The following is a 12,607-nucleotide window of genomic DNA, read 5'->3' on the forward strand; positions in this document are numbered from 1 at the left end:
CCTCAAAACATTAAAAGTAGAACTACTACAGGGTCCAGCAATTCCACTTCTGGGTATATAGCCAAAGGAAGCCAAACCCCTACCTCGAAGAGATATCTGCATGAGCTCTACCATAAGAAAAGGTAACACACACACACACACACACACACACACACACACACACACGGAATATTACTCAGCCATAAAAAAGAGGGAAATCCTGACATTTGTGACAACCTGAATGGACCTTGGGGGCACTATGCTAAGTGAAGTAAGTCAGACAGAGAAAGACAAATATTGTATGATCTTACTTCCATGTGGAATCTAAAACCAAACAAACCTAGAAACAGAGAACAGAAGGATGGTTGCCAGAGGCAGAGTAAGAGGGGGGAGCAGGAAATGGGCAAAGGTAGTCAAAAGGTATAAGCTTGCAGTTACCAGGTAAATAAATTCTGGGAATATAACGTACAGCATGGTGACTATAGCTACCAACACTGTATCATATGTTTGAAAGTTGAAAGAAGAGTAGATCTTAAAAGTTCTCATCACAGAAAAAAATTTGTAGCTGCGTGAGGTGATGGATATTAACTAAATTTACTGCTGTGACCATTTTGTAATATATATTGATTTGATCATTACATTGATCGATTGATCATTGTATTTTACACTTTAAATTTTTTTTAAAATTTTTCTAGAGAGAGAGCACGTGCACATGTGTGCAAGCAGGGTGTGGGGGCAGGGGCATGGGAGAGGGGGAGCATCTCAAGCAGACCCCCGCTGAGTGTGGAGCCTGATGCAGGGCTCCATCCCGGGACCCTGAGATCATGACCTGAGCCAAAATCAAGAGTCAGACAAGTGTTTAACCCACAGAGACACCCAGCACCCCTATATTGTATACTTTAAACTAATACATCATGTATATCTCAAGTATATCTCAATAACAATGGGAAAAATACAAAAAAGACACAAAAGATACCAAAAAATTGCACACGAGATACCACTACACATCTGTCAGAATGGCTAAAATAAAAAATAGCCACAATGTCATAAGCTGGTGAGGATGAGGAGAAACTGGGTCATGAAGCATCGCTGGTGGGAATGTCAAATGGTACAGCTCCTCTAGAAAAACAACTTGGCAGTTTCTTTAAAAAATAAACATTCCACCATCATATGATCCAGTAATTGCTCTCCTGGGCATTCATCCTAGAGGAAGAAGACATGAGGGGCACCTGGGTATGGCTCAGTCAGTTAACACCTGTCTTCTGCTCAGATCATGATCTTGGGGTGCTGGGATCGAGCCCTGAGTTGTGATTCCTGTTCAGGGGGAGTCTGCTTCTCCCTCTGCCTCTGCCTCTGCCCCCGACTCGTGTCCCCTACTCTCTCTCTCAAACAAATAAATAAATAAAATCTTCAATTTAAAAAAAAGAAATGAAAACATGACCACACAAAAACCTGCACATGAATGAGTATAGGCCCTTTATTGATAATAGCCAAAAATGAAACAACCCAGATGTCTTTCAACTGATGAATAATTAAACTGTCATAGATTCATACCATGGAACACTGTGCAGCAAGAAAAGGGAACAAGCTACTGATATCCACAACAACAAGGATGAATATTCAGAAAAGTATGCTGAGTGAAAAAAGCCAGTCCCCGAAGGTTACGTACTGTGTATTGATTCCATTTATGTAACATTCTTGAAACGACCACGACTCTATAGAAATGGTGAACCAGTAAATGACTGTGGAGGTTAAGAAGGGTGTGAGGTAGGAGGGAAGTGGGTGTGGCTATAAAAGGGCGGGGAGGGGGGTGCGGGGGGGGGGGGGGTGTCTTGTGCTGATAGAAATCCGACTCTTGGCTGCATCAGTGTCAATATTCTGGTTGTGATAGCGGACCAAGGTTACACGTACACGGGATCTATTCCTTACAACTGCGTGTGAATCTACAATTATCTCAAAATAAAACATTTAACTACGAAGAAAAATATTAAGCTAAAAAAATATTATGAGAGTTTTGTGCTTAAATAGATACATTTTTAAAAGTCAGCATATCCCTCTTGACCCCAGCTGCACAAAGGCATCGCTACTTGCGAAGCCCACACGCTGGTTAAGCACACTTTCACATATTGTGGCTGGCAGTACTCAACTTGTGGTGAACTAACATTTAGTTTTTAGTTCTGATATGAAAAGCGGCGCTTCATTGCTCTCCTGCCTCCAGGGCTACAATCCCTAGGACAGAGCTTCCCCTCCCCCATGTGCATTTCCTCTGCCACTGGGGCATATGGTTGCTTCCATCCATTTCTCTGCCTTCCTTAAAAAGCACGCTTTTGATACTTGGAGAAACTCCAGAACCTCGGGCTGGCGTTCAAGAGAGTCACTCTCCTATGACAGGGTGCACATAAGGGGTGGTTAGATCGTTTCAATTCGTTACCATAAAACGCTGCTGTGGCTCCCCTATATTCAGAAGGTGAGAAGCAAGCATTACAGCAGAAGTCCGTTGAAGGCAGCTTGTAATTACACGTTACTGAGTACGCCATGAGTCAAATCGTGGCCACTGAAATGGAACTCCGTATTCTCGAAATAGTTCAGCTGTGAGGTCTAGGGGCTGATTTATTTCTGGTTTCTCCAATTTAAGCCCTTGTGCATGACCCTGTAACTACCACCTAGCTGAGAATAGATGGGCAGCACGGGGAGGGACCCAGAGCTTTGGACTAGGGCACCTCGGAAACTGTAAGTAGAATGATGCCTATAATTTGTATTGTGCAAAGTTGTAAAGGATCTGGAAATCTAAGTACTATATTTTGAACAGAAATGTTAGTAAGGGGGGTGCCTGGGTGGCACAGTCGTTAAGCATCTGCCTTCGGCTCAGGGCGTGATCCCGGCGTTCTGGGATCGAGCCCCACATCAGGCTCCTCTGCTATGAGCCTGCTTCTTCCTCTCCCACTCCCCCTGCTTGTGTTCCCCCTCTCGCTGGCTGTCCTCTCTGTTAAATAAATAAAATCTTTAAAAAAAAAAAAAAAGAAAGAAATGTTAGTAAGAGAATGATAGAACGCAGAGGTCTTCAAACTTTTCTTCACTTACACCCCTAAAAAATGCTGAAGACCATGTATCCCTTCACACATTTTAAGCTGACGTCTCTAACTTTTCATCGTAGGTTTGAGTGCTTGCAGAGGATGTAGTCTGCAGATTGTTTTCATCAAATGTTTTAAAATAAAACTGTTTTATCACCTTTTTAATGCATCCAATAGAATGTAAGTACCATAGTAATTTGACACCGACGTTCCTTCTTCACAATGAACACGAAGTTCTTTAACAGAAATGTTCGATCTTTCCCTCTCCTCCATTACTATATTTTCATTCCACTTCCCTTAAAGATTTGTCTCCAAATATTATATATATTTATGACATCTTTCATTATTTGAACATCTATCATTTGGACATTTTTTACTGATTACCTTATCATATGTTTTGACACAAATATGCATGTGTAGAGTGATTTTACAATTTCAAAAATATGCTGTGACCAGAAGGCATTAAGACATTTCCTAAGTCATTATTACAATTATTAGTAACACAATAAACATGTATTTTATTGATCATTAAACATAAAAGAGTAAAATGTTGGAAATTATCCTCCTAATGAGAATTATGTCCTCTAAAAAAAAAAAAGAATTATCTCTTCTAATAGAGGAGGATGGCTTTTTACATACATGTATTTGTATATATTAACATACATATGTAATTAGTTCAAATACCCACCCACTATTATTACTTATTGCAAGAATGAACAGGTTTAGCATCAATATTATCCTTATTTCTCATTTTTATGAATGTAAGCACTGAGAAACCTTGTTCACGTTAATAAGCAGATGGGGCCGCGAGGAGTTTTCTTACGACAAAGTCCATCCAGGGCTGACGAGAAGGAAGGAAACTAGGGACATAGTTCTGGGCTTATGGCTTCAGAAGTGCACTTGGAATGACTCAATCACTTATGAATACAACCCTCATGAAGATTCGTGGCCAGTCCACCTTTGCCGGGGAGCTTGAGATTTGTTTTTCGGCAGTGCCAAATTGGGCAATGTCATTCGACTCTCTGGACTCCTTCACCTTATAGGGCAGATACCACCTAGAGACCTTCCTTCAAAAATTTCTCTACGGGGGAGGTTGTGCCTGCGTGGGGCAGGGAGCATGCGGGACTGTCTGTACTCTCTGCTCAATTTTGCTGTGAACCTAAAAACCGCTCTAAAAAAACGAAGTCTATTTTTTCTTAAATTATTTTAATGATCTGTCGGTAGTCAACTCGATTGGGTTTTCCTCCAGGTTTTGTGGAAAACAATAAACTGGAAACCACCTAATTCGTGAAATGATTGGCATCTCAGTCGTAAAGCCTTTTGCTTTCTCAACACAAACACGAATACTTCTAATTGTTCCTTGTCTTGGCCCTGGAGGTTTTTACAGTCTAGGACAATGCCTTTCTTTCCTTTTTTAGAAGGGAGGAAGGGCTGGTGTGCCGGGAGGGGGGGAGTAGAGAAGACCCAGTGTGACACCCGGCTCTCACTTCACCTCAGGCGGATCTAGAAACTGAAGCCCTTCACACCCTCTACCCTGTAGGCACTCACCAATTACACACCCCTGGAGTAAGGTGATTTAAGAACTACTTCAAATACACCATAAAGTCAGCTTTGGGGGGTATTGTTTTGCTGTTCATCCAAAATTCAAATTTAAGTGGGTGTCCCGTATCAATCTCTCTGGCAACCTTATCTCATCCAAATCATTCTCTTCAAGAAACGGCAAACGTGAAGACCGGGCAAGACTAAATAAAGCCTTCAACCAGGGAGCAGGGTCTTTTATTCCTCCCTCCACCTAATTCTCAGATATAGTTACTGTTTTCTCAACTCTCATCATGGCGTCCATCTTCTCTCCCCCCAACTTTGTTTCCATCCTTAGAGCCCAAAGCAAAAACGTCACCAGAAACGACAACAGCAATGACAACAATCACGAAAGCAGGAAAGCTTTTGGAGGAAACCAGGCCAGTGAAATGCATTTGAGAGGAGCAGACAGCGTGTGGGTACAGTGTGGGCAAAACATCTCTTGTCCTGTCCTCTCAAAAGCAAAAGCTAAAAACAGGAGGGAAGGGGGAGCAACCTCTGCTTTCAGGGCAGAAACCACATATATAAAATTTGTGACGATTCTCCTTTCCAGTCTTGCCCGTGGACACATAATAGAAAATATTAATCGAGGCCAGCTACATTTCCTGCACTGTTTGGTGCTCTCCTGAGCTGTTCCTTAGGAAAGATACCAGCAAGCCTTCCCGTTTTTCTCTTCCCCCTTCTGTTCCTATTTACTACCACTGCCTTCCCTCCCTCCCCTCTCATCTCCCAAGCACCAAAAATAATCTGAATTTCAAGCTTTTTTTTTTCTTGGCCTTCCTGTGGGTGTGGGAGGACCTCCTTTGGGAATTGTTCTGGATCTAGTCGGCTCCATCTGTAATTTGGCAAAATCTCTGTCTGCACCCCGCCCCCACTTCCTTTTCTTGATACATGGGAGTCCGGGTGTCCCCCACCCCACAAAGAGCCTCCTCGATCTAATCCTTGGGTAACCAAACTGAGAGGAGCCCCCCCCCCGCCCCCCCCCCGGCGAGGCCCCGTAGGTCTGCAGCCTCCACTTTCCCCACCCCTGGTTTTGGAAGACCGAGCGCTCTCTGCACAAAGGCGCCAGCTTCTCACCAGCCGGAGGAAGCCACCTCCTGCAGGCCGAGGGCTCCAAAGGACAAGGTGACTTCCAGGAGGAAGACAAGATTCGGTTGAGGAGGCCCAAGGCAAGTTCCTGTTTCAAAGACAGAGTTTGAAAAACTGATTAAGTTCAGAGAGTTTCGTGTGTGTGCCTGTGTGTGTGTGTGTGTGTGTGTGTGTGTGTGTGTCCCTCTCCCCAATTCACCCACGTGACCCCCTTGATTTTCCTCTGGGGGACAGCTGAGCTGCTTTTCTAAAAAATCTCTCTGGACCTCACCTCCCCCCGCCCCGCCCCCCCCCCCCCCCCCCCCCGCCCCACCTTCCCCATCAGCTGTCATGCGGGCCATTCCTAAACTAGTGTCTCAATACTCTGGTGAATGTTTGTTACTGGCAAAAAAAGAAAAGGGAAAAAAAAAATGAGAGAAAGAAAAAGGACTTCACATCTAAGAATTTCCTGTGGTTTGGGACAGTTTTAGTTCAAGGCTTTCAGGATTTATTTTTCCTTCACTTCTGTCGTGCTGACGACCATGCTCAGAAATCCTGCTGACGACCTGCAGAATTTGTTTTCTCCCTCAAGTCCTACATGGGACACCCTCCTTGGAGTTGGAGGTGGAAGGGAGGAGCAGAATGGGTGCTGCCCAGGACCGAAGACCCAGTTGCAGGCGGATCTTTGGTGCTCACCAGAGCCTCCGGGAGGGTGTACCCCTGGTTGCCTGGCCAAGAGGCCCGGAAGAGAGGCCTCGCGTCTCTGTTTTTGTCGTTATTTGTATATTCTTCTATTTTGGCAGTTTCCTTATAGTAAAATAGGTATAATAATGCCTAACACATAATGATATTTTGAGGACTTAATAAAATGAAAGTGCCTAGTACAGTACCTGATATATGGTAGACACAGAATTAATGTTTGTTGAGCCTGAAGTACTCTCCTCACAGTACAGGCTATGCACTCACTTACTGGTCATACCACTAAACTCTGAATGTCTTACTCACTTTCACATCCCCTGTACCTATGACAGTACCTGTAATATAGTAGACACTCAATACATAACTTTTAATTAATTCATCAAGTAATTAACACCTGTTCCCACCCTCACCCTGGCCCCATTTTTCTTGCTGGGCAAGAGTATATTCTTGGCCCTCTCCTATGTTCCCTACATAAGGTTCTGGAACCCAAGCTATGAACAAAAAATTGCCAGACTTGAAATGGATGAAATGATAATAGTCCATTTCCTGGAAATACCAAAGGGAGTTTTCTCAGCAACCACAATGAAGGGAAGAGATTAGGAAGCACAAATTCTGTGGGATGTTATTATTTCTAAGTCCACTGCAGAAATGTGATGTGTTCAAATTAAAGCCAGAGTCCAGGGTGCTATTTATATTCAAAGTATTTCAAAGAACAGAAAACAGCAGACTCCCCAAGGTCCTTCAAGGAGGGAAGAATAGCATTCTAAAAGAAATAAAGAGAGGAAGGAAGAAAGGGAGGGAGGAAAGGAGGAGGGAAAGAAGGAAGGAAGGATGGATGGAAGGAAGGAAAGAAGGAAGGAAAGAAGGAAGGGGAAAGAGAAAGAGAAAGGGAGGGGAAGGGAAAGAAGAGAGGAGGGAGAGAAGGAGGGAGGGAAGGAAGAAAGAGAAAATAGGACAGGGAGAATAGGAAGAAAGCTAGAAGAGTGGATCTCAAAGCAGGCACATGGAAATCAGAGTTAAGCATGGTCTACTGAACACAATTTTATTAAACCTTCACTAAAATGACAATAAACGGAGGAAAGGATCATAAAGTTTCAAGAGAATGTGAAAGCATCAAAAACCAACTGTAAATTTTAAAACTTTAAGAAACACAAAAGCTGTGATAAGTGGAAACTAAGCTACCATACCAGAAAAACCTAGACTTGCAAGAATCGGAAGCCAACAAGAAACCAGATCTTTGGCATCTCCAAGCCCTAGACAGGCTCAGGGACTAGATGACCAGGAACCTCTGAAAGGGGTGGCAGGGCAGGTGTTGGTTTGGGTGGGGCAGAAAAACAGGAAGATTGGTTGAAAGCTTGTGTGAGGAGGAAGAAGACTGAGAGGTTAAACACAATAGACTCAAGTCTTAGGAGCTAGGATCCCCCAAGGACAGAAATAAGACAATTTACTAACGAGGGGCAGATTCTTTGAAAGCTTGGATATTGAACGGTAATTCTACAACTTGTGCCCCATCTCCCTTATCCAACTTGGCTGGAAGAATGCTGGAAAAGGCTTACACCTCCCCAGTTCCCACCCTCCCACCACCAGGCAGGAGTGTGGAGGAGTAATCTCATTGGGAAACTGTCCAGCTCAAGAGAAAAAATCTACAGAATCTGTTATTTTTCTCACAGTGCAATGGCTTCGGTACAGCCCACCTGTCCTCAAACCTCCCACATATGCTCAACACTTACAAATAGATTTTTAGTGCCTCACTTATAACTGTGAACCAACCATCAAGGACCATCAAATATTTGAGGGAATCCTCCAACATCAAAGATAAACCAAAGACAGACCAAAACAAACAAATGAGGAAAAATGGAGGGAAACTTGGAAGAAACAGAGAAAATCCCAGGAAAGGAAAAAAACAAAACAAAACTTTCATATTGAAGTAAAAAGAGATACTGTGTTCTCTGATGCTTTTTAAAGAAAGAGAGAGAGCATTCAAAGAAAAAGAAAGACTCATGGAGATTACAAATAAGACAGAAAAAAAAAATTCAATGGGAGAGTTGAAAAATAAATTGAGGAAATCTACCAAAAAGTAAAACAGAAAGACAAAAAAATTAGGAAGTAGGAAAGATGAAAACAATGAGATACAAATCCAGAAGGCTTAATATCTTCTTAATAAGAGTTGCAAAAGAAAAAAAACAGAGAAATGAATTCATGATAGAATCCTAGAATTGAAGTACATTTGTTTCCAAATTAAAAGGGCCAATGGGTACTCAACAGAGTGAATGAAAACATCACAGTGAAATTTCAGAACTTCAGGGATAAAGAGAAGATCACAAAAGCTTTCAGAGAGAAAGAAACAGGTCATACTCAGAAAAGTCAAGGAATCAGAATGGCACCAGACTTCTGAACAGCAGTCCTACACAGTAAGGGGACAAAGACATCAAAGCCTTCAAAAGTCCTTGAAAAAGGAAAAATGATTTACAATTGTGACCCTTTTTTCAACCAAAGTATAAACTAATCATGAGGATAGAATAAAGGTATTTTTCAGGCATGCATTGTCTCAAAAATTCACTTCCCATTCACCCATTCTCTAGAAAATACAAACCAGATTCCTGAAAAAATGTAGGCCTAACACATGAGGGAGGTAGAGGGAATTCCCAGGATGAAGATGAAGGACAGTTTCAGAATAATAGTTGTACATCAATCTTAAGGAACAAGCAGTCCATATCAGAGCTGGCAGACAGAGAAATGCAAGACTGCTGGATATGGAAACATCCAAGTTAAAAAAAGAAAGAAACTGGGAGATCCCCTGATGTGTTTGAATGTATTACAAAGAATTTTATAATTCTGTCAGAAAGCTGGGAGGTGAATTAGTGACAGATACATAGAAAACCAATTAAACAACAATAACAACAATGAAAAGGCAATTATTAATTCCAGGAAAAACCAAAAGTTACACAGGAAAGAGAAAGTAATCACAATGTACTACATGGTTCTTCTCTGAACAAAGTTTACATAAATACTAACGTAAACGTTAATATTGATTTGATAAAAATTGTTATGTAACTAGAAAGGAGTAAGAGAGCTAAAATTTCATATTCCAAAGTAAGATGTCCATCGAAGGAAAAATTGAGAACTAGCTACATAAGCATGATATATGAAACTAAGATGGTAAAGAGCATAAGAAAGTTTTAGGCTAAAAGTCCGAGTGATTGCCTCTCAGGTGACAGCAGCAAGTGAAGCAAGAAACTATTTTTTGTTATAAGCCTTGTAGTACTTACTATTTGATTTTTTAAATGGTGGCATCCTTTGTTTCCAGAATGATAATCTGAAAGTTGACAGAACAGGCATTCTTAGTTCTGATTCTAGTTCCCTCCCAGGCTATGGGATCTCAGTTTCTTGTATGTCAAATGAGGGGTTGATGATGTCTGTCTCCTTTCTAAAAATGGGGCAGAAATCAGAGCCCAGTCAGTTGAGTCTCCCCAAACACTCTTATTCTCTGAAATCCTGGCATTTGATATCCATCCCTTTTCCACAATAATTATATTTTCTCACCCTGTGAACTGGAGATTCAGGGGCATCTTTATGCAGCTTGGGGGAAGTTTTTATTACACTTTCTTTTATGTAAAATGATCATCAGATGCAAAGAGTAAGGGCAGTATTTAGAAGCCTGGTCTCTTTTGTTTGATGGCGTCATGTCCTGCTCTCTGACAGTCCTTGTATCCCAAACCTGATCAAATATTTGTGGCCTTTCTCCCCCAAATCAGTCGAAAACTTTCAGATGGTAGGGACCATAATTAATGGGTTTTTTGGTTGGTTGGTTGGTTGGTTGGTTGGTTGGTTGGTGTTTGTTTTCTGATTTTCGTTTTTGCATTCCACACTGAGTGCTATAGCGGTTTGATAACTATCTGCTGAGCACGCTGGGGGAGGCCTGCCCTGTCTTGGTGAGAGGTCCTGCAGTGCATGGGACTGTAAAAGGGACATATTTATTTTAAAAGAGAATAAAAACAGCGGGATGATGCTGGGGGATTTTGGTCAAAGAGCCTGAGACGCTGCTTGAGTAGTTTTCTGTACCACCCCTGTTTCTATTTTTTGCTGGTTGCTTTGTCCAGTTCTTGGATGCATCACTGGTTTAGGAACTAGAAAACACCAAGACCTTAGCTATGCTTTGCCACTAATATACTGGGTGATTTTGAGAAAGTCAGATGTGGTCATTTGGCCTCATTTCTTCCCATGTAGGATAAAAGGGTTGGACCGGATGCTGCAGGCCCTCCCGGTGCTAACATTGTAGGAATCATGACGAGTAAGGAGATGCGTGGTTGGGACTGCCCCGCGGAAGGAGAATGGCCTCAATGGCAACGGCGTTGTTAAATATGGAGGAAAGGAGGAATAATAGACAGCACCAGGTGGCAGAGGGCTGAGCCAGGCGACAGATGTGAAAAGGGAAGTAAAATAACGTGCAAGCAAATTGCAGGTGGAATAATTCATGAAGAAAAGAGCTCCCCACCCACTTCCCTTCAGGTGACTCTGGGAAGAAGGCGCCTTTGGCCTGCACAGTCTGTGCCCACCGCGAAGCTCAGGAATTCCAGAAAATAGTAATGATATTATTTCCATCAAAGTCACTGATTTTGAAGAGGCTCACCGGTAACTATGTGGGGAAAAAAATCCAGTGAGCATTTGGTGTGAGGTTGGGAGGGCTTGAGGCAGTTGTGTAAGCACAAGTTATGGAGAACTGGTGAGAGTGCAGAGTCTGCCCAGCGCACCGGTACACACCTCACCGTTGGAGAAGGCCCCTCCCCACACCACAGCTCTCCTGAGAAATCCTCCTTCTCCCTCCTCCCCAGCTCTGGTTTCAGCGGGGAATCTCCATGTTCTTCTGCAGCTCTGCCTCCCAGGTGTGGTCAGTTGGTCGCCAATGGATACTTACTCTCATTTGAACCCATCACAGCGTCTCACCCACCTGGCTCAGTTGATAAATCTGTGACCCAAGTCTGGCCAATTAGTCAATTTAATTGGAATATTTCAAATTATGACTAGATGAAAAAAGGGCAGATCCTCTTGTGTGTGTCAAACCTTGGTGTGAGCCAGCCAACGGCTGGTGGAGAAAATTGCTCTGAGAGAATGAAACTCCCAGGAAGGAAAAAACAGAATAGTAAGAGTTCTAGGAGCTCCTGAGCAATTGGTTCCCTATAGCCTGAGGGTAGCTAACATCTGAGAAAGTAAAACCCTCATTTGAGGTTCCTGGAGTCTCTTGTGGAGTTCTCCCTTTCCCTTAAGCTATGTTGAGTTGTTCCTGTTGCTTGGAACCAAGAGTCCCACCTAATGTTCCAAATCTAATGGACTATTTAAAAATCCAGACTTTCTCATGTACTGGACTACGACAGTTTTTAATTTTGAAAAAGTTCCTAGAATTAGTAAAAATTCATGATTTGAAATACAATTTCTACCAAATTTTGGAGCCAATCAAATAATTTTGCTTAAAAATAAATTAATGTTGGGGCACCTATGGCTCAGTTGGTTGTGTCCACCTTTGGCTCAGGTCATAGTCCCAGGGTCCTGGGATCGAGCCCCACGTCGGGCTCCCTGCTGGGCGGGGAGTCTGCCTCTCCCTCTTCCCTCCCCATGCTCATGTTCACTCTCTCTATATCTCTATCTCTCTCAAATAAATAAATAAAATTTTTAAAAATATTAATTATGTTCGACTTTTCCAAAAATTTGATCTAGACTCTTCAACAGTGAACATTCCAGCAATAAATTAATGCAGTTGGGCAAACATATGACATGTGAAACAAGGCCATTGTCTTGCTGTTTGTTTGAAATACTTCATTCTTCAAAATGAACATTTGACTCTAAATGCTTTTGATATGGCTCGGCCATATCTTTAGCCAAGCCTACCAGATAACCCGGGTTGCTATTTTGTGAACTTTGTGCCATTATTTCCCTCCTGAGCCCATGGTGGACACTGTGAATGGACCACAGGGCTCTCATCACCTAAACTGGAATCTCCAAGGCATCTCAGGACAGCTTTCCAAGCATCTCCACGGGTTGACCAGAAGTGGTAAAGAATGAAGCGTACTTGCCCTCCCTGAACTAGAAAGTTTCAGTACTAGTTTGCATTAAGCTCCTCAATGGAATTCATTCATGCACTTACCAATTCACTCAGAAAATATTCACTAAGTGCCTTTTCTAGGTGCTGAGGACACGGCGGTGAAGAAACCAGGGAC

The sequence above is a fragment of the Ursus arctos genome, unplaced genomic scaffold (genome assembly GCF_023065955.2).
Source record: "Ursus arctos isolate Adak ecotype North America unplaced genomic scaffold, UrsArc2.0 scaffold_27, whole genome shotgun sequence".
Lineage (NCBI taxonomy): Eukaryota > Metazoa > Chordata > Mammalia > Carnivora > Ursidae > Ursus > Ursus arctos.